Below are 20,492 nucleotides of genomic sequence, written 5' to 3'. Positions count from 1 at the left end.
ACACCACTAGTTACCCCTCTCCATTCTGAGAATTACCATTAATTCCTACCCTTTGTTCCCTGTCTTTTAACCAGTTCTCAATCCATGAAAGGACCTTCCTTTTATCCCATGACAGCTTAATTTACGTAAGAGCCTTTGGTGAGGGACCTTGTCAAAGGCTTTCTGGAAATCTAAGTACACTATGTCCACTGGATCCCCCTTGTCCACATGTTTGTTGACCCCTTCAAAGAACTCTAATAGATTAGTAAGACACGATTTCCCTTTACAGAAACCATGTTGACTATTGCTCAACAGTTTATGTTTTCTATGTGTCTGACAATTTTATTCTTAACTATTGTTTCGACTAATTTGCCCAGTACTGACCGTTAGACTTACCGTCTGTAATTGCCAGGGATCACCTCTAGAGCCCTTTTTAAATATTGGCGTTACATTAGCTAACTTCCAGTCATTGGGTACCGAAGCCGATTTAAAGGACAGGTTACAAACCTTAGTTAATAGTTCCGCAACTTCACATTTGAGTTCTTTCAGAACTCTTGGTGAATGCCATCTGGTCCCGGTGACTTGTTAATGTTGAGTTATCAATTAATTCCAAAACCTCCTCTAGTGACACTTCAATCTGTGACAGTTCCTCAGATTTGTCACCTACAAAAGCCGGCTCAGGTTTGGATCTCCCTAACATCCTCAGCCGTGAAGACTGAAGCAAAGAAATCCATTTAGTTTCTCCGCAATGACTTTATCGTCTTTAAGCGCTCCTTTTTTGTATTTCGATCGTCAAGGGGCCCCACTGGTTGTTTAGCAGGCTTCCTGCTTCTGATGTACTTAAAAAACATTTTGTTATTACCTTTGGAGTTTTTGGCTAGCCGTTCTTCAAACTCCTCTTTGGCTTTTCTTATTACACTCTTGCACTTAAGCTGGCAGTGTTTTGTGCTCCTTTCTATTTGCCTCACTAGGATTTGACTTCCACTTTTTAAAGGAAGTCTTTTTATCTCTCACTGCTTCTTTTACATGGTTGTTAAGCCACGGTGGCTCTTTTTTAGTTCTTTTACTGTGTTTTCTTAATTTGGGGTATACATTGAAGTTTGGGCCTCTATTATGGTGTCTTTAAAAAGGGCCCATGCAACTTGCAGGGATTTCACTTTAGTCACTGTACCTTTTAACTTTTTTAACTAACCCCCTCATTTTTGTATAGTTCCCTCTTTTGAAATTAAATGCCACAGTGTTGGGCTGTTGAGGTGTTCTTCCCCCACAGGGATGTTGAATGCTATTGTATTATGGTCACTATTTCCAAGCGGTCCTGCTATAGTTACCTCTTGGACCAGCTCCTGCGCTCCACTCAGGATTAAATCTAGAGTTGCCTCTCCCCTTGTGGGTTCCCGTACCAGCTGCTCCATGAAGCAGTCATTTAAAGTATCGAGAAATTTTATCTCTGCATTTCGTCCTGAAGTGAAATGTTCCCAGTCAATATGGGGATAATTGAAATCCCCCACTATTATTGGGTTCTTAATTTGATAGCCTCTCTAATTCCCTTAGCATTTCATCATCACTATTACTGTCCTGGTCAGGTGGTCGATAATAGATCCCTAATGTTATATTTTTATTAGAGCATGAAATTTCTATCCATAGTGATTCTATGGAACATGTGGATTCGCTTAAGATTTTTACTTCATTTGAACCTACATTTTCTTTCACATATAGTGCCACTCCTCCCCCTGCACGACCTGTTCTGTCCTTCCGATATATTTTGTACCCCGGAATGATTGTGTCCCATTGATTGTCCTCAGTCCACCAGGTTTCTGTGATGCCTATTATATCAATATCCTCATTTATTACAAGGCACTCTATTTCACCCATCTTATTATTTAGACTTCTAGCATTTGTGTACAAGCACTTTAACAACTTGTCCCTGTTTATTTGTCTGCCCTTATCTGATTTGCCAGATTCTTTTTTATGTGACTGTTTATCATCTGATCTGGCCCTTACATTATCCTCTTCCATCCTCTGTTTCAGAAACCTCAGTTCCATTATGGGAGCATGATACTAATGTGAATATTGATTAAGCTTATTGGGATTCAGAGAGTGAACTTATGTCACCTGGAAGAATGTGGCAGCTGAATCCTTTTTAAAAAAAAGAATGAAAAACTTTCACGGTTGGAAAAAAGTCCAAATAGGGACATAAAACTCATTAACAGAATGAAAGGGGAATCCAGTGTAAGCTGAAAACAGCTGCTAAAGCTTTCAGAGAAATTGCATGCACAAATTATGTTATGTATACATGTAAGAAACATGGAGTGTTAAAAAGCTTCCAAGGAAAAGTGCTTTTTTTGCTATTGGCTATCTGGTTGCTTTTGGTATAAACTGTTGCTGAGGAGTTTTCAGTTCCAGCAGAGCACTTGCGTATTTGAGGCTAGGATACTCACAAAGCATAAAGGTATGCAGGCCCTTGTGTAAGTCTTTGAAGAATTGGGGTCTAAAATTGCCTCCTGATGAGTGAAATGTAACCCAAAGAAACAAGACTAATCCAAATAAAGCACAGTTCTAAAACATACAATCCTTGCATAATCTTCAGCATGCATACTACTTAATGCATATGCATGGATTGATTAAGCTATCAGGAGATGCCAGTGTTTACCCCACAGTGGCATCTGAGAAACCACAATATTTTCCTAGACGTAGAATACCAAATAATTATACTATCCCTGACACCACTATGCTAAATGTAGCATGTTGACTTGTTATAGGACAACCTGTGTGTGCATATTATTCTGCCTTTGTATATTGTGTGTTACTTGCCTTTTTTACTGACTGCATTTGGTAGAATTTGAAGTTAATGCATAAAGTTAGGCACCTTCATAGTCTTTGCAGGACCAGGGCTTTAGCTTGTCGTTTTTCTTTGGTAAGTGACCATCAAAGTTTTCTTAAGTTAAATAAACTCCACCAAATCCTTGGCTCGTGTAACTGGCATAATTCCTCTGAAGTTAATGGAGACACCCACTATGTCCTGCGTTAAATAAATTGTAATATTGATGATAAAACACAGTCCTAACTGAGAGCCACTTCCTATTGGAGTTTTACCATTAATTGAATGGAAGGAGGATAAAGCCCTACAGCTGGAGAGAGATGTGAAAGAACCAGTATTTGGAGGTCTGGCACTGCGCTTTTTCTGGAAGCTGTAAATACAGCCTTCAGTGCACTGCCACCTGGTAATGTGGTCAGACTAATATGATCATTCCACCTTTGCTTTACTTTTACTGTCTCCTCCCTACAGAGCAGCAATAGACTGTGACCTGTTACAATACATCTGTGTTAAAAATCTACCACAGTATATTTTTATATTTGTTTCTTTGGTAGGTCATGGCCATTGATACTTCTTAAGTTGATTTAATAAAGCAACTGGGAGTTTGTTTGCTTCTGTTTGGTGATATCTCTGTGCTACATGAAACATACATATCTGTTGAGAATGAGACTACTAGCAGGGGAGTAGTCAGGATTTTCTATATTTGCTACCTTATAAATTCAGGCAGGATTCTGCGTATTGCCAGAATAAGTGCTGTGGCAAAGTACCTGCCTCTCTTCTGCTAGCTCAGTCCTTCTTAGCCTTGGAGACACAGGCTTGGGCAAAGCAAAAGCCCTTCCCAGTCGCGCAGGGTCTGGCGATCCCTTCTCAGTCAGCCCCTTGCTCTGTTTTCCTCTCCTCCTGGGGAGAGTGCAATCTGCCTTGCAAGAAGCGTTTCAGAGTTCAGCTACCCCTACTCACTGGTAGCCACTCTACTTCTCTCCTCCTCCCCTGGTTCCCTGCCAGGGAGGGTTTAAAAAGGTCTCCAGCAATTGGGGCCAGCTGTAACTAATTAGTTCCCTGGTAACCTCTGTTCCAGCTGAACCTTATTCCTCCATGGTTAAGCATTCTGGGACTAATTACTACCCCTTTCCTGATAGCTAATTGTCCTGAGTTTGCCACAGTGCTCACTCGCAATTTGTGTTCTATCTTTTCATTCCCTCACCCTGGATTCCCTCCTACCAACAGTCCTCACACACACCAGTGGCAAGTTCAACACCATAGGCTTTATTTACAACATGCTTTACAAGTGTTTGTTCCTCACAGCCTTCAGCGGTTCCACAAACTTTAACTTATAACCAAGGCACAAGACAGGAGGGGGAGACAGATTAGATTTTGGGCTCCTTTGCTCTTCCTTCCAGCCTTCCCTCCTCCCTCCTACCCCCCCCCCCCTTCAACCATCCTCAGCTGAGGAGTTGAATCACCTGCTTGTTGCTTGTTTAATCACCTGTTACTTAACCAATTATGTCATCCCTCTGGATCAGGTAGGGGATGCTTATCAAGTACAAAGAGTGGTGAGTTAGCCTTAAGCTACTCACACTGTGTCATGCTTTTACAAGCAGTGCTGGAATTACTGCCAACATTCTGCTGAAACCAGTAAGTGCAGAGAAATGTAAAAATAGAAGAAGAGACAATAAAAATGTACCCAAACTATTCTGAAACTCAAAAACAAAACAAAAAATGGGTTTGATCTGAATTTTCTTCAAAACTTCAGATCAGTTCTTCTTCATCTGAACCAGTGCACATATCAATGCATTTCCAGCTCTTGTAAGATTTCAGCACTTATAAACAGGTGGTTAATGATATAGTATAATGGTCATAGGACCAGTTCTAAAACCTTCATTTTCATTCCTGTAAGTTCTTGTAACAAATAATTGAAGTGCTACTATGACTATTATCTGTTTTCAAACTAGCACCATTTTCTAATTATCTTTGTAAACATTTTCCTAAAAATACCATCATTATGGAAATGAAATAAGTTCAAATGAATTCCTGTGACAACAGATATGGAACAAATATGGATTGGTTAAGCAATCTCTTTCCCTTGGTGAATCTACATATGACTTATCTGTGAAGATATGTATACATATATTTATGGAGTTTATACAAGAAAGGATGTCAAATTTATCATTCTACTTGTTTCAAAACTGACCACTTATGGTTATGAACCTATTTTCCATTCCTTTTGATTGATCTCATTCTATCCCTTATCTGATAGGTTTATTTTCTTTTTGCAATATTCTTGCTATTCAAACTGCCTATCAGATACTTTGATTACACAAGCTTACAATATAAAATAATATAGTCACTGCAGGATGAGCTAAGGATGGAATAAGTGGTGAAAATAAGATGGAATAAGTGGTGAAAATCTCATAACAAATATAGAAGAAATTGATACAAAAGGCTAAGGAGATTCATGATAGAAATTATGTAAAATAAAATTGGCACCATATGACTCTATACAGATTAGTATTTATACATTAGACAAGTAGGGATAGATGAACTAGAGGTCACCTGTACAAAAAAGGACATAGTGAATCTAGAAAGAGTAAGCGTAGGAATAGAAGAATAGTAGCATTAGTCAGAGGGGGAAAGTAGACACTGGGCCAAGTTCTCTGCTGGCACAGTTCCTTTGGCTTCAGTGGAGATACACCAGCATAGAATTTGACCCAGTGTATCATCCTTGCAGCTAAAATCATCATCAATAGTTTAGAAGACCAGAGTGTTCAAAAAGCAATTATATTTACAGTAAAAGCATTAACTTTATGGTTAGGAACATTGCCCGTAAAACACCCAATACTGGCCTTTCCACAGTATCTTTGGGTTCTCTTTCCTGATACTTCAGCTAGCAAATAAACAGTAGATATTGGCCGCAGTTGAATTTAATATAATCATTTATTGACCAAAGTTATACATATTGAGCAAAGCTTCAGCAATGTCAGTATTTAATGTGAGCAACGATAAATCTTCTGGTTGAAGAAAACTAGAAGTCAATATATGTATTGTTACATATAGTGTATTTTTAAAAGTAGTCCTGATATGGCGATTGATCTAATTTTATGTAAACTCTTAGGGCTTTTTAAGTCAATGTTAGAAGGCAGTATTGCCATGCTGTAAGTAATACATTCCATTTTCTTACATTCATCATCATAGTGGTGCCCTACTGGAAAAAAAATCTTTGGCAGCAAAGCTGAATAGTGCTTTCTATTAGAGATGCACAAAAACTGAAGAAGAAATTTGTGAGCATTCACTCTATTTTAAAAATGATTTGCTCCAGCAACAATTACATATCTATAGAGTCTATTATTCATGAACATATAAGTGATCAAGTTATCATGAATGTATACAGATAGTGAATTTTAAAATCACATATACGCAAGAATTCACACTGAATATATGATACGATACAGTACACTATAGGCACAATAGGGAGAGAGAGGGCCCAAACTTCTTTACAAGGCATCTGAGATAGAAAAAATTAAATAGGAAAGATATAAATTGTACCACACCATTAGCAACTAGAACTCGACATACAGAATATTGCTATTTCTCTGAGTTAAAAAATCATGAGCTAGGCCTCAAAAAAATCCCATGAGATTGCCTGAATAAAATAAATACATTTTAGGTTCTCTATATTCACCTTTTGTTTTCTGAGCCTTTAGGATTGATGTTTTCAAGCTTTTCTCTTCAAATGTTCTTCCTGTGAATGAAAGCTGAGAGTCTCATTTAATCACATGACTCCAGTAGCTGGAGCTTTAAAAACACATCAAATATCTCAAGACTTGTGGTAAAATCTCAGACTACCCTATTACAAACTGGAAGGCCTCCCTGAGCTGCAAGAAACAAAGGGAGAGAGTGGCCCCAGTGAGTTTATCTTCACTAAATTGCTGCACCAATACAGCTGCACTACTGTAGTGCTTTAGTGAAGACACTACTATGCCGATGGGAGAAATTCTCCCATCAGCATAGTTAATTCACCTCCCCAAGCGGCAGTAACTGTGTTGATGGAAGAAGCTCTTCCACTGACATAGCGCTGTGTCAGTATAATTGTGTTGCTCAGGGGTGTGCATTTTTCTCACCCCTGAGCAATGTAGTTATACTAATATAGGTCTGTAGTGTTGACCTGGCCTGTGTCATCTTTTGCAAGAGTGCACTACACAGTTCCAACCACAATTAATTAAAGGTGTTCAGTTCTTCTGAAAAATCAGGTCACTTTCATTTAGGTATCTAAATATAAAGTTAAAAACCTCATATTAGACCTCCAAGTTTGAAAACGGTGGCCTTATCCTTTGTGCTGCAGTTTATCCATTTATAAAATGGGTATAAATTAATGGGAATTATTCATTGCTGGAAAATTCTGGAAAATTGGCATTGCTCAACCCCCTCCTCCTCCTCCTCCCAACCAACAGTTGCCTTTGTTTTTAGTAAACAAAACTATCACTGATGCCCCTCCCGGCCTTTGAATCCTCCATGTTCCACTCCTCTCAACCCCACTCCCCATCTCCACTCTCCTCAAGAGGGTTGTGTGAGGTGTGCAGTTCCTGTTCTCTCAGCATCTGAAGCTACTAATTTTGGGAGATCTAGTGCAGTTATGTGGGAGAAGGAGTCATTTCTCCGATATGTGCCAGCATTAGATCTAACCCACAAGCCAGCCCACAGTGATTGCTACAGCTCAAAGTAGAATCCAAGATTTCTCTGACTCATGCCGCTGGCTCTAATGAGAAGATCTCTAGGCCTCCAAGCACTCTCAAGCAAATCCCCTTGCTCTATTTCTCACTGTAATTCTCACATACCACAGTGTGAGATATATCCCATCTCCTAGATCATTAAGTCTCTATGGCTCTAGTTTCTTACAGTTCTAGTTTTAAATTTTCCTCTGCTTTTAAGTAAACTAGCCTTAAGATTGTCAGACTGGTAGGAATTGTTGTTAATTTTTTTTAAAGTAAAGATGTGTGAGTTGTCCTGCCAGGACTGTTTTCCCAAACTCAGATGCCTTCCGTTGCTCTTTGTTCCAGATTTCATCCTCATGTGCATATCAGTATGTCCAAGGTGAAATGGTAGTCAGCCTGCTGACTTTGATTGATGAAAATGCACCCATATTACAAATGCACAGTTGTCTGTTACCTGATGACAGGCAGTCTGATAGGCCTATTGTTTTGAGACTGATACAAAGTCAATAAAATCACATACCACTTAAGAAGTCACATGCTTCACTGGTACTGCAGGTCAAAACTCAAACCCAATCTTATATTCTAAGGCTTACTTGTCTCAATTGCATTGAGAATTGAAAACGGCAAAGTTTACAGAGATACTTGACTGTGCTGCCTTGCACCTAAACTTGTAGTTCAAGCTCCTACTTTCTACCCCATTAAGATGTTGTGTTTGTTTGGACATGGAATTTTGATTAGTGATAGGGAGCTTTGCCAGACTTTCACCCCAGATATTTACTGTAGATTAAAATTAGGCTCTAATGGAGTTTCACTGACATTCCACATGAGAAGTTGTGGACGAAAGTCATGCTTTCTTGACGTCAGAACTTTGTGCTATTCAACAATTAATATTAGATTGCTGTATTCATAGGACTTAAAGCTATGATATTGCAAAGTAAGGAGGTAGAGCTCTAAAATATTGGATGTATGGCAAGAGCTGGCAAGAACTGTTAAAAATCAGTATGAAGGGTTTTTTTGTTTTGTTTTGGTTTTTTATGTTTGTGATTGGGATGGCCTGCATCAGACGACCAAAACAGATGAATTAATGAAAGGACAATCATACTCCATGTTTTAGTTCTAGCAAAGGGATTGGTGACGCCCAAATGAATGCAATTCATACAGTGATACTGTGCCTGTAGGGATCAGGGCTAGAATAATTTCACTGAACCATTTCCCCAACAATTGTATGTTAAATTCAGGTTGCTAATCTAAGCAATTTAATCATGTATTATTTCAATCAAATTTTGGCTCAGGACATGCCTGCTTTTGTGATTTTAGACTTAGCTGAAAGAAATGTTTTAAAAAAACCTCAAAATACTAGATCCATAGCTGTGGAAATTAGCATAACTCCATTGACTTCAATGGATTTACACTAGCTAAAGCTCTAGCCCTTGAAGTGCAATATAAAATTGCTTGATACTGTAAAGTTTGCATTCAAAATAAATCATCAATAATAGAAGTGCTACATATACTTGTACATTACAGCAGATTGATTTTCAGAAAAAGGTATAAAATTAAGAATTACTCTAATTTTAAAAGCCAAATTCAACCTTTGTTGAGGGATGAATTTGCCCTATAAATTCTATAATTTATTATGTGGTATCATCTGGTAAAATCTGAATACTGTCCACCAAATGCTCTTTCCTTGAATGTGTTGTATGCCAGAACATTGTTAACTCAAGAGGAGTTGATCTGAAACCTAATTGATTAGAATATCTTCACATTTCTGGTGTTGATACTTGGATTTTGTGGCATATCTGTGAAGGAATATAACAAATTATATGTTGTGGGAAATGTAGCAGGAACTCTGCTGCTACTGTAGAGTTATTTCTGAATTTAATCAAATATTTTCTTTAAATTCTAAGGCTACCATTTTATGTGCTATAATTTACCGTTTCTCTTCAGAAGTAGCTGGTGAGGGTGCAGCTAAGAGGCAATAATATCTAGCAATATCCACTCCAGAAATCTCTTCATGTTATTTAGACGATTGATTAGGTTACTGAGAAGATTATTTCTTTGGAGTTTTTCACTTTTCTACCAGTTTTCATCGTCGCTTTTCTAGGTAAAGTGAAGAACTTAGCTCACAGAGGCAAAAGCTAATCCTTTGAGTAATTTATAATTGGTGAGAGACTCGAACATTTTTCCTATCAGAGCATTATACACTGCTACCTTGACATAACGCCACCCGATATACACAAATATGGATATAAGTGGTAAAGCAGAGCTCTGGGGGAGGGGGCACTCCTGTTTCACCTATAACGTGGTAAGATTTTTTGGCTCCCAAGGACAGCATTACATCAAGGTAGAGGTGTATTTAATCTTAAAATACTAGGTAAACAAACCCAAATGAGAGCTTGCAGTCAACATCAATGAGTGTTATCCCTGAATATGGACTGCAGGATGGCCTACTCTGCTTTGAATTTTCTGAGAAATTAATTCCAGATAGCTAGTAGGCCAAATCCTGCTCCCTAACTTAATGTGGCTAGCAGTATGTAAATTAATGGAACTGTTAATTTATATGCTGCTAGCCACATTAAGTTAGGGGAGCATGATTTTTCAGATCGAAATACTATTAATCTATTAATGTGGTTATTAATAGTATTTCGATCTGAAAAATCATAAAATTGCTATTCCTAACAAAATCACTGTTGAAAATAGCACATAAAACCTCCATGCATGACATTTGAGAGAGTGGGAATGAGAACATACAATGGATTACCTGTTTCCTGAGGAACTGTTTTTTCTTATATTTGGTCTTCTGCTTTGGTGTGGCATATTTGATAGGGGTCCAGATATCACATTTTAGTGAGGCGGGGTGGGATGATTTTGAAAAATGACAAAATTGTAAATTTACAAGCAGTTTTCCTTGCTGCTGGAGAAGACAGGAAGGATGATCTTATGGCTCAAATCTTTTAGGTTCTAATTTCAGCTGTGTCACAGATGCCCTGCAGAACACTGAGAAAGTCACGTGCAGAGGATTCTTCAAAGGGGATAGTTTGGGCAAATGACATGGGATTGGAGAATTTGAGTCTGTAAAGTATGTAATAAATATAAATAATCGAGGTGTAACGTACTTTTATTACAGCAGATTGATCTGCAACTAAAGTTACATGGTGCTCTGGAAATGGTAAGGATTTTCTAAGCTTAAGGGAATCAGTGTTGGAGTTCCGAAAATGCTCTACATGCACAAACATGAATGGAGCCCCAACGGAGCATGCAACAGGCTACCTATGGCAGTGCAGGCTTTTGAAAATGTTGATGTTAATCTGTGTGGGTGAAATTCTGATCCTACAGAAGTCAATGAGAGTTCTGCCATTTACTTCACTGGGGCAAGGATTTCACACTCTGCACCTCAGTTTCACATCTCTAAAATAGGAGGAATAATAATTCAGGGGTATTGTGAAAACAAATTGATTATTTTTAGAGAGACTCTTAAATACCACAGTGGCAGCATCATAGCAGAGGATGTGTATAAATAAAAGTTCTGTGCCATGGTAGTAAAAATGATTGGTATAACAATAAAATAAATTTATTTTGTAATAGGTTTTATATAGCGCTGATTTTTTCCCCACTGGTATAAATTGACACAGAACTCCTGTACTTTTAATGAATCCATGCTCACCGGTAAAAACTTGGAAACATGAAATGATACTAAGAGCTGCAGGTACTGGTATTGAACATGTTGCCACAAGAAGATTAGTTCCGGAAAATAATGGTAGTAGCCAAGATATTTAAAAGAATAAGCGTTTTCAACTTTCTGACCAATCCAGCTGCTTTTTTCTGCTGATTCAATTGAATAGATAACCACCTTTCACTGATTAAAATGGTACTGTGGAGGAGTGTATGTGTAGGGATCTGGGGGTTCTCTTTTCAGTCCCAACAACAATACCAGAAGTACTTGTAATGTATCATACAAGCTTATAGTGATCTTCATTTGTAATTTTCCATATAATTATTTCTTTATTACATAAATTCTCCCTTTAATTTATATTACAGCTAATCCATATGAAGTGGCCAGAACAAAAAGAAAAATAATTCTATTAATTCAGTTTGACATGTGGCTGTTTAGTATGAGAGCAGGCCAGGGAGGTGGAGGAGCTTTTTGACAACATATTAGGAAATGAAAATTGGTTCTTTCGCGATACAGGCAGCTCATTCTTCCAAATTTGCCATGATATCAGTTATGTTGTTGTTAGTGTGGCACAATCACATCTTACCTCTTGTTCCTCCTTCACTCCCTTAAAGAGAGGCTGACAAATTAAAAATAATTAATTATGAATTTAAGGAGCAGATATACTTATAATTATCTCAGACATGCGGTGATTATGATAAGATCCCCTGAGGGGTTCAGCTGGAGTGACTGCAGACTCCATGGTAATTGTTGAAAGGGCAACTGTATTTCCTCCTGTCCCTGTGCCAGCAGAGCTTGAAATGTACAGCCAAAATAATTGTGTCCGAGCACTGAACATGACTAGAAGTGAGCAGGTATTTTATTTAAAGGAAGTTGATTCATGAGCGCTGGAAAGCCTTGGAGGCTGCAGAAGGGGGAACAGACAATCTTCAGTTACAGTAAAAAGACCTAAGATGAATGTAAACCATTAATAAAAAACATGTGGGATTTGAGTGTATTGCTACTGCTCCTTGCAGTGTATTTAACAATTAGACTTATTTGACTTGCTAATATGGACCTTGGGCTATGGGAGACAAAGTGTAAAATAAGAGGTGATCCTGTAATACTTATTCATGCAAGTAGTTCTATTGACTACAGTGGGAGTAGTCATAAAAGTACATTCCCAGGATTAGCCCCTAAGAACAGGACACCTCAACTTTTTCTCAAATTAAAAATTCCAGTGGAAGCAATGGAAATCACATGTAGCTTTTCCTTTTAAAGTGAAGCATACAGATTATCTAACATACTCTTTGTTAGGAAAAACCTGTATTTTGAAATACCATTTGCGAGGTTTAGCACTTTTATCAGGAACCAGAGAGCCTTGGATATCTTAAAAGGAAAGAAAGGAAATCAGATTTTTTTTTAATTCATGCTAAAACCATGCATTTTTCCATTTACAGGCATTAATAGAAAGGGTTGGAAGGTGTGATCCCATTCCTACATATAAAAATGCCCCTCTCTAAAATACCAACCTCCCTAATATTAGTTCTTGAACCACAACCACATTTATCTGATTTCTGTCTCCTGTTGCAGCAAATGAAATCTGCTGAAAGCAAGCAGACCTACCAAGAACCAACTCTGGAAGAAACAACTGAGTGCTACAGAAACCAGAAGTGAAAACTTGGCCTTACTGAAGTCAATGAAAGTTTCACCCAAGGATTTCACCCCAACTGCCTTTCCTGAATGGTGTATGTTACCCCAACCTAGGATAATATAATTAGTTAAATAATATATATATAAAACTGGAAGTTAAAAACAAGGAAGAGGAGGGAAAGCTGCATCCTGTTATTCACCAGTTAATTAGCAAGATAAATCTATGTAGTAACATAATCAGTGAGTATGTAACCCTTCTGTCAGGCCAAGTTGATAGAAGGAAGGGCCGGGTTCAGTACATAGGGGTCCCTTCCCAACAACATAACACAAAACCAGCTCAAGCCCCCACCCAGTGACCTGGAAAATTTTATACACAACCCTGGGTGCCTCAAAGAGGCAATATTTCCCCTCTGGTAGGCACAGAGTCTCGGTATAGCAGAAAATTTTTAATAACATGAGTTAAACAACATCAGCATTACATTGGGAAAACACCACAGCTAGGGTTCATAGCCAAACCATGAGAAAAGACCTACCCCAGCAAATCGGGTCATGTCCTTTCCCTTTGGTTCTTGAGTCCAGCACCCCAAAAGTGTCTTGAGTCCAGCACCCAAGAATCACCCCAAGTCCCAAAAGTCCAACAACCCAAAAGTCTCTGTCCCTGGTCAGTGCAGCCCCAGAGTTCAAAAGTTTATCTGCAGAGTTTTATCCCACCAGTCTGGGTGGAAATGGGGGGGGAGGGGCATATGGGATGTTAAGGGGCACCTTATGTGGTCCGAGGCCAATTGCCCCACCTCTCCGTGGGGTTCTGCTGCAGCCTTCACCACGAGCCGCTCCACTCCACCAGCCATCCCGTGGGCCACTCCAACCATCTCACAAACTGCTCCACTCTGCCAGCTGCTTAGCAATATATGTTCAAGCTCCCCCACTACTTAACACAGCACTCAGTGATCTCAGCTCTTAGTGATTTCAGCTTGTAGTAGGGGAGCCCCAGTGCTGGTGCACTATTAACCCTAAGTGAATTCAGCACAGCAACCTGTAACTAGACTCTTAATGGAATCAAAATTAGTTCTGCTATTTCAAGCCCTCAAAAGGAATCCGCACCACCAAGAACAAACATCTATCCCCAGCCTCTTTCAATTCATTGGGTTTTGGAACCCATGTCCTTTGTCTAGCGAGTGCTACTTAGTTGATGGTGAATCCCTCTGTCATAAAACAGTTCCACTGGTCTTGATTCACATAATCAGGGTAACAACACTTTATTCTTCCTGCCCCAATAACAGAGAAACTGGGGATTCGACAGCAGCCAAAGTGACCATTTGGGTGGCCGTGGGCTCATGCTAGGTGAGGTGGGTGCGCCTATGCAAACAAGATCAGCCCTTGAAGTTCTTTTCCACAACTCACCACAATTCACCACCAGATGTCAGGGTAGAGCTCATCCTGACTCCACTTACAAGTAAAATAAAGGGGAAAATGGGAAACCTATGTTACTTTCAACATTTGGATACAAAGCAGAACTCTTGAGGGTGCTCTATGATGTATCAAACTGAACTGCAAGATAGTGAACCTAAATCAGTAGGCAAGAGATTTTCAAAGGCACAAACAGCAGTTAGACAGCTAATTCTCATTACTTTCCATAGGAATTACGTGGTTAGTGCCTATTTCTGCCTTCGAAAATCTATGGAAGCCTATGTGGTGTTGAAGATCCCAACCCATAGTTAAAGTTTCTCTATTTCATTTATGCAGGGCGTGCTGCATGCCTACTTGCTCCTTCCTGGAACAGATCAAGGCTAGTTCTAGGAGTGGGCAAGCAGGTCAGTCACTCTGGCATCAACGTCCAGGGAGCATCAAACTCCTGTACTTCTCAGCATTTCCTCTCCCCCGGAGTGGCCAGCTCAGTTGCTCAAGGCACGGATGGGAGGAGGGGATATTTTTCATCCTGGCCAGCTAAATGGCTTGGATGATTTATGGAGCTGAGGGTGAGTAGGGGCAAGCAATAGGAGGAGCTTTTCTGCCCACTAGATCTGGGTGAATAATTGATTTTTCAGTTTAATGGCAGTTCTAAAAAATCCTCGGGAAAAAAAACAGGTTTGGATTGAAATGAATCTGAAAATTTTCAGCATTTGTGGTGAATTGAAAAGAGCCTGCTCCAGAGCAGGGATCTGAACCAGCATGTCCCACATTCCAGGTGAGTGCCACTGGGCTGTTGGCCACAAATGTGGGGAGGGGGGAAATCAGCCCCACCACCTGCTCCTTTTGCAAGTGGCCAAAATTATTACTATCAAATTTGCAACTATTTTGAGATTGACTAAAACTGATTTTTTGTTAAATAAACTATTCATCTGAAAAACTTTACTCAGCTCTCCTGGCCAGTAGCCATCTAGGGCAGGGGATTGCGGTTTGCTGCTGCTCTAGGCCAGTAGCAAATTACTACCACTCCCTCTCTCCATAAAATAAGGAGGAAGGAGAGTAAGAAGTGTGCCTCAGAGCCATGTCTCTGAGGTACATGGCTTCCTCAGCTACCCCTAGGGTGTAAGCTTTCATGGGTAAAAAACCAACTTCAGACGCATGGAGTGAAAATTACAGTTACAGATTGTGCCAATATATATTTATGCCTGTATCTGTAATTTTCACTCCATGCATCTGAAGAAGTGGGTTTTTTACCCACGAAATCTTATGCCCAAATAAATCTGTTAGTCTTTAAGGTGCCACCAGACTCCTTGTTGTTTTTGTGGATACAGACTAAAATGGCTACCCCTCTGATATTTAGTACCCCTAGGGTGGTGAAGCTTACATATCATCTCTTGCTCTGGGATATACCTAAAGTAACAATACATACATTACATGAGAGGCTATGCAACTTTATTTCTCACCTATCCTTGAGAACAACATACCAGTTCTCTGATTAACTATGGATTTTGAAATAATGCTAACTACTACATCATATCTCCTTTTGTATTGAGTTAATATAGGTGTGATAAAGAATAAGAATGAAAAATAAAAGAGTAATCATAATATTATAGAGTTAGGTTAGAAAGTACCAGAGAAAAATAGTCAGTCTAAAAATTGTGGTATATAATTTGTTGGATTTTGGATCATCAAAACTAGACTTGAACACTAATAATTTGTACTGAAATCCACAAAAATGTCTTTTTTATCTGAAAAGCTTTTAATTTATATATCTATCAAATCCTTAGTTTACATGGTACTCACAATAAAATTTAAGGGGCACAATTTTTTTTCTTCTAAACTCTTTTTGATTTCTATGAAACTGGAAGTAACAATAACATTTCTGAAGTATAGTTATGTGCTGTCCCAGTTCTAGTCATGACCATACAAAGTTTTTAGAATAATTAGATCTGCCAAAGCATGATGGAGGGGATTTTTAATCCAGTATTACAGTTACCACAGAATACTCTATGATCTTCCACAATCAAGTTCTATAACATATGACAACTCCTACACAGGAATTTATGGAATAGGTAACAAAAGGTCAGGTCTTAGTCCCATTTGCCCTGCCACTTGTTTCTTAAAACTTCTTTCAAATTATGGCCTTACTTCTTCCACTGTTATTCCACACATTCTGAGCAGAAGGATCAGAGTGACAGAAAAAATTAGAATGAATTTTGTTTTAAAAGAAAAGAATGTCACAGCATTACAATAACCCATAGACTATAAGTGAATGTTCACAAACCTAGCTTACCAGCACTGTTTTGCATGGAAGCATGGTGAATGTGGTTTAGTTACTCTGTTTAATTCTGAATGTAGTTGAGTTTCATATGCTTGTTTTGTAGGTTTATATTATAATGCCGCCTGCAGTGATTCAAGCATGAATACCAAACTTGAGGCAGATTGTTGGCACTCATGGCACAAACCCAGAATCGGTTGTGAACCCTATACTTAGATTTCACCAACCAAATGCAACATTCTCAGGCACTATAACAGCCTAAATATGGAGTCACAGACAGTCTCCTTGGGTACTCCAATCTATCTTGCAACACAGGTGGGCATATCTTTGTGATAGATGATCCTTTACACTAAGAATCTATCATGTTATAAACTATCAGGTTATTATCAGTCCAAAGGACCAGCCACTTACCCCAGGACAATTGCACCTTAGATCTCACAGGAAAGACAATGCTTGTAGCCAATCCTATAATAATCAATATAAGGATTTATTAAATAGGAAAGCATTGGCATGCTAAACCCAGGGCTGTGAGTTCAGTCCTTGAGAGGGCCACTTAGGGATCTGGGACAAAAGCAGTACTTGGTCCTGCTAGTGAAGGCAGGGGGCTGGACTCACTGACCTTCGGGGGGCGGGATAGCTCAGCAGTTTGAGCACTGACCTCCTAAACCCAGGGTTGTGAGCTCAATCCTTGAGGGACCATTTAGGGATCTGGGGCAAAAATCTGTCTGGGGATTGGTCCTGCTTTGAGCAGGGGGTTAGACTAGATGACCTCCTGAGGTCTCTTCCAACCCTGACATTCCATGAGAAAACAAGAAAAGATTATAGTAGGTAATACATGCACAAATGAGTTACAAGCTTCACTTTCAAAAAAATAGAAATTTCTATAAGAAATAAGCTCTGTTTGAACTTTAGGGCTAGCCTTGGCTAAGCAGCTGGGGTTCTCTCCCAAAGTCCAAGCAGCACAGAGATACAATTCCTTCTTGTTAGGGATTTTATTCCCTTTCCCCTTACGCTCTAAACTGTAAACTCAGCCACTTGCATGACTCATGTTCTGGGAGAGAGGGCAGCATAACATATGTATTTTGTCCTCTAACACTCCACAATAGTCTGTCTGGTGTTGATGGATCTTTCCTGTTGGGCAGGATGTAACCCTTTTTGTTGGAGATTAGCATTTGAAATTTGCTAATGTCTCACTCCTGCCTGGTGATTTACGCAGTCACAGAGACTCACAATACAACTACTCAAATGTTACCTTACAATATGGGAAATGAATGCTTGTGAGTTGCTGCATGCAGCAACCTCACTTATACCATCTAATACATTTTAAACACTAAACCCATTCTTATAATTCTAATACTTACTTTAACAATACTAATACACAGGTGAGCCAGACTGATTCCAACTATGTATTTGTCAGTATTCAGTTGAGACCTGGAGACCATGGCATGAGCTGGTACTTGATCTGCCAGGATCACAATAATTGCGGGAGGATTTATGAAGATTTATTAAGGTAATTTAGAACATAATGGCTCTCTTTTTCTTGTACTTCCCCTTTTATTGACCTCTGGCACCTTCCACTGAGGCAGTGAAGTAGTTTGCATTGGCTTTCAAGCCACACAAATTCCATAGTGTTTTCATGACATTTTGCGTCTTCTGATCACTGGAAAACTCTGCAATTTCCTCTAAGATCATTGACTTTCTAGTAGACATATTTTTGCGTTCTTATGCTGGGGTGTTTTAACCTTTTAGAAGAGAAGTTCATTGTTTAATCTTAACTATTGGTCCCTGGCAGTAAACTGACCCAACTTCTCACTTGGCAACTCTGGACTGATATTGTCTATGCTAATATCTTCAGAGCTAGTTGAATGTGTGTCCAGTACAAAGAAAGGAGGTAGCAGAAAATCTGCCTGCCACTACTGTCATATTCATTTAAATTAAAAGTAGTATTCTTAAGATTAATATTCCAATCTTCCTGCAAGAGTTAGGGTCAGATGTGAACATGAATACAGTGAAACACATAATTGAGTGAAAGAATATAACTGGCTTTTTTATATTGTGATTGCTAGAAAAATGTATCTGCATATGGCTGAACTTTGTTTTTATTACTTAGCTTGTTTTAACATACCATCTGTTTTGGATCAGACACTTAGGATAATACAGCACAATCCTATGAAGAGACTTTTAAACACTGCTTCTCTGCTGCTTAACTCACTTTGATATCTGCCTCAAAAGGCATAACCCTGGGCATGCTTGGCAGTGCAATTAAGGGGCAAAGTCAACATACTGCTATGAATCAGCTCTGCCATCACACAGCCTGATTCTGCCATTGAAGTCAACAGCATAGGGATTTATTAAATACTCTACGGTTTAGACGTCTGGGAACAGAACATTTATTGGTTAACTAAATCAGTTACCTAGAGCCAAACTGCAGCACTGAACACAAACCTTCTAGTGAGTCACCGTGTCCTAATGGCCAGGGCCGGCTCTAGCAATTATGCTGCCCCAAGCACAACGGCACAACGCGGGGGACGCTCTGCCACTCGCCGGTCCCGCAGCACCACCGGACTCGGAGCCGCGGGACCAGCGGACCCTCCGCAGCCATGCCTGTGGGAGGTCCACCGGAACCACCTGCCACCCTCCCGGCAACCGGCAGAGCGCCCCCCGCAGCATGCCGCCCCAAGCACGCGCTTGGTGCGCTGTGGCCTGGAGCTGGCCCTGGCTCCACTGATACTGATGCATGAAAGTAATGAAGTCTAGAATTAATTTTTTTTCCTTGGCTATAAATCTTCCCGTTTTTGACTGATGAAATTCTTTTCTGTTATTAAGTGCAGTGCTGTTTTACAGAACCCAGGGTTTAAAAGAGCATAAAGGAGCTGGACAAATGCTGAATATATTTATATCATCAAGAAACATAACATTCAGGGAAGCAAAAATTTAGACATTATTTACGCATCATTTTTGCTAATGTTTACTTTGTTTTTTAAACACATTCAACTGCAGAGGAAATTATTGTAATGAAGCATTTAATGGCATTTGTCCAAACTGTCCTGCAGGCAATATGGATTTGTACATAATTTCTTTTAAAATTCTGCTTCACACACATTACAGAGTATAATACATCATTTATATTATTCTCATGGGTGTCCTTAGACTGTCTGAGCTGGCATAAACCAAATTAAAATAAAAATAAAACAAAAAAATCTGCTAGTTTAGTGATCCATGGTAGAATTTTATTTTTTTTTCTTATTTTATTTCATTATGCTGTACCTTTTGGGACTTATTAATCTTCTGTACTTGTAGTGCAACTTTGCTGGCAAGGTATTTATGATCATTTCTGTTTAGAATTATATCCCTCCAGGGCCCAACACTTTTTGAATCTGTTCTCATAATATCAATGGCACAACATAAATTCAGTCAAGGACCAAAGGTTTCCTTTTTCCCTAGGTCTTTCCTTGACAGCATCCAAAAGGACCAAAAGGTGTTGCATGCTCATACTTGCATTTCAGAGAACATTGCCTAAATATATTTTGGCCCTGATCCTACAAACACTTGTGCATGTGTGTAATGTAATAACTTGTCACATGTGAGTAGCCCCATAGATCTGAAAGAGACTACTCAATCATATGAAAAGGTATGGGCATTCTTAAGTTGTTTGCAGGATCAGGGTCATCAATGGTAATAAATAAACATTAGAAATCAGTTAGCCTTTTCTGAGAAACAAACGCCTAATAATATGTATTATTACAACCTTGGTACAGTTGTGGAAATCTAGCTACTTAACCCAGAAAGTTAGACAAATAGGTTTAGTCCTGTACAGAATTCATAATTTTGTTTTATTACATTTTGCAAAGATTGAAGGCATATCATGTTTCATGATTTACCATCCCCCAAATTCTGCCTTGTTCACAGCTTCTATAAATTGACGATTTTTCCATTCAAAGTGTATAAAAACAGAACTGATCTGGCAAAAGCCACCTCTACTTGGAAACAAGTAACAGACTT

This window comes from Chelonoidis abingdonii, chromosome 10 (genome assembly GCF_003597395.2).
Source record: "Chelonoidis abingdonii isolate Lonesome George chromosome 10, CheloAbing_2.0, whole genome shotgun sequence".
In the NCBI taxonomy this organism is placed as follows: domain Eukaryota; kingdom Metazoa; phylum Chordata; order Testudines; family Testudinidae; genus Chelonoidis; species Chelonoidis abingdonii.
The sequence above is the reverse complement of the archived record's forward strand: the minus strand, read 5'-3'. Positions refer to the sequence as shown.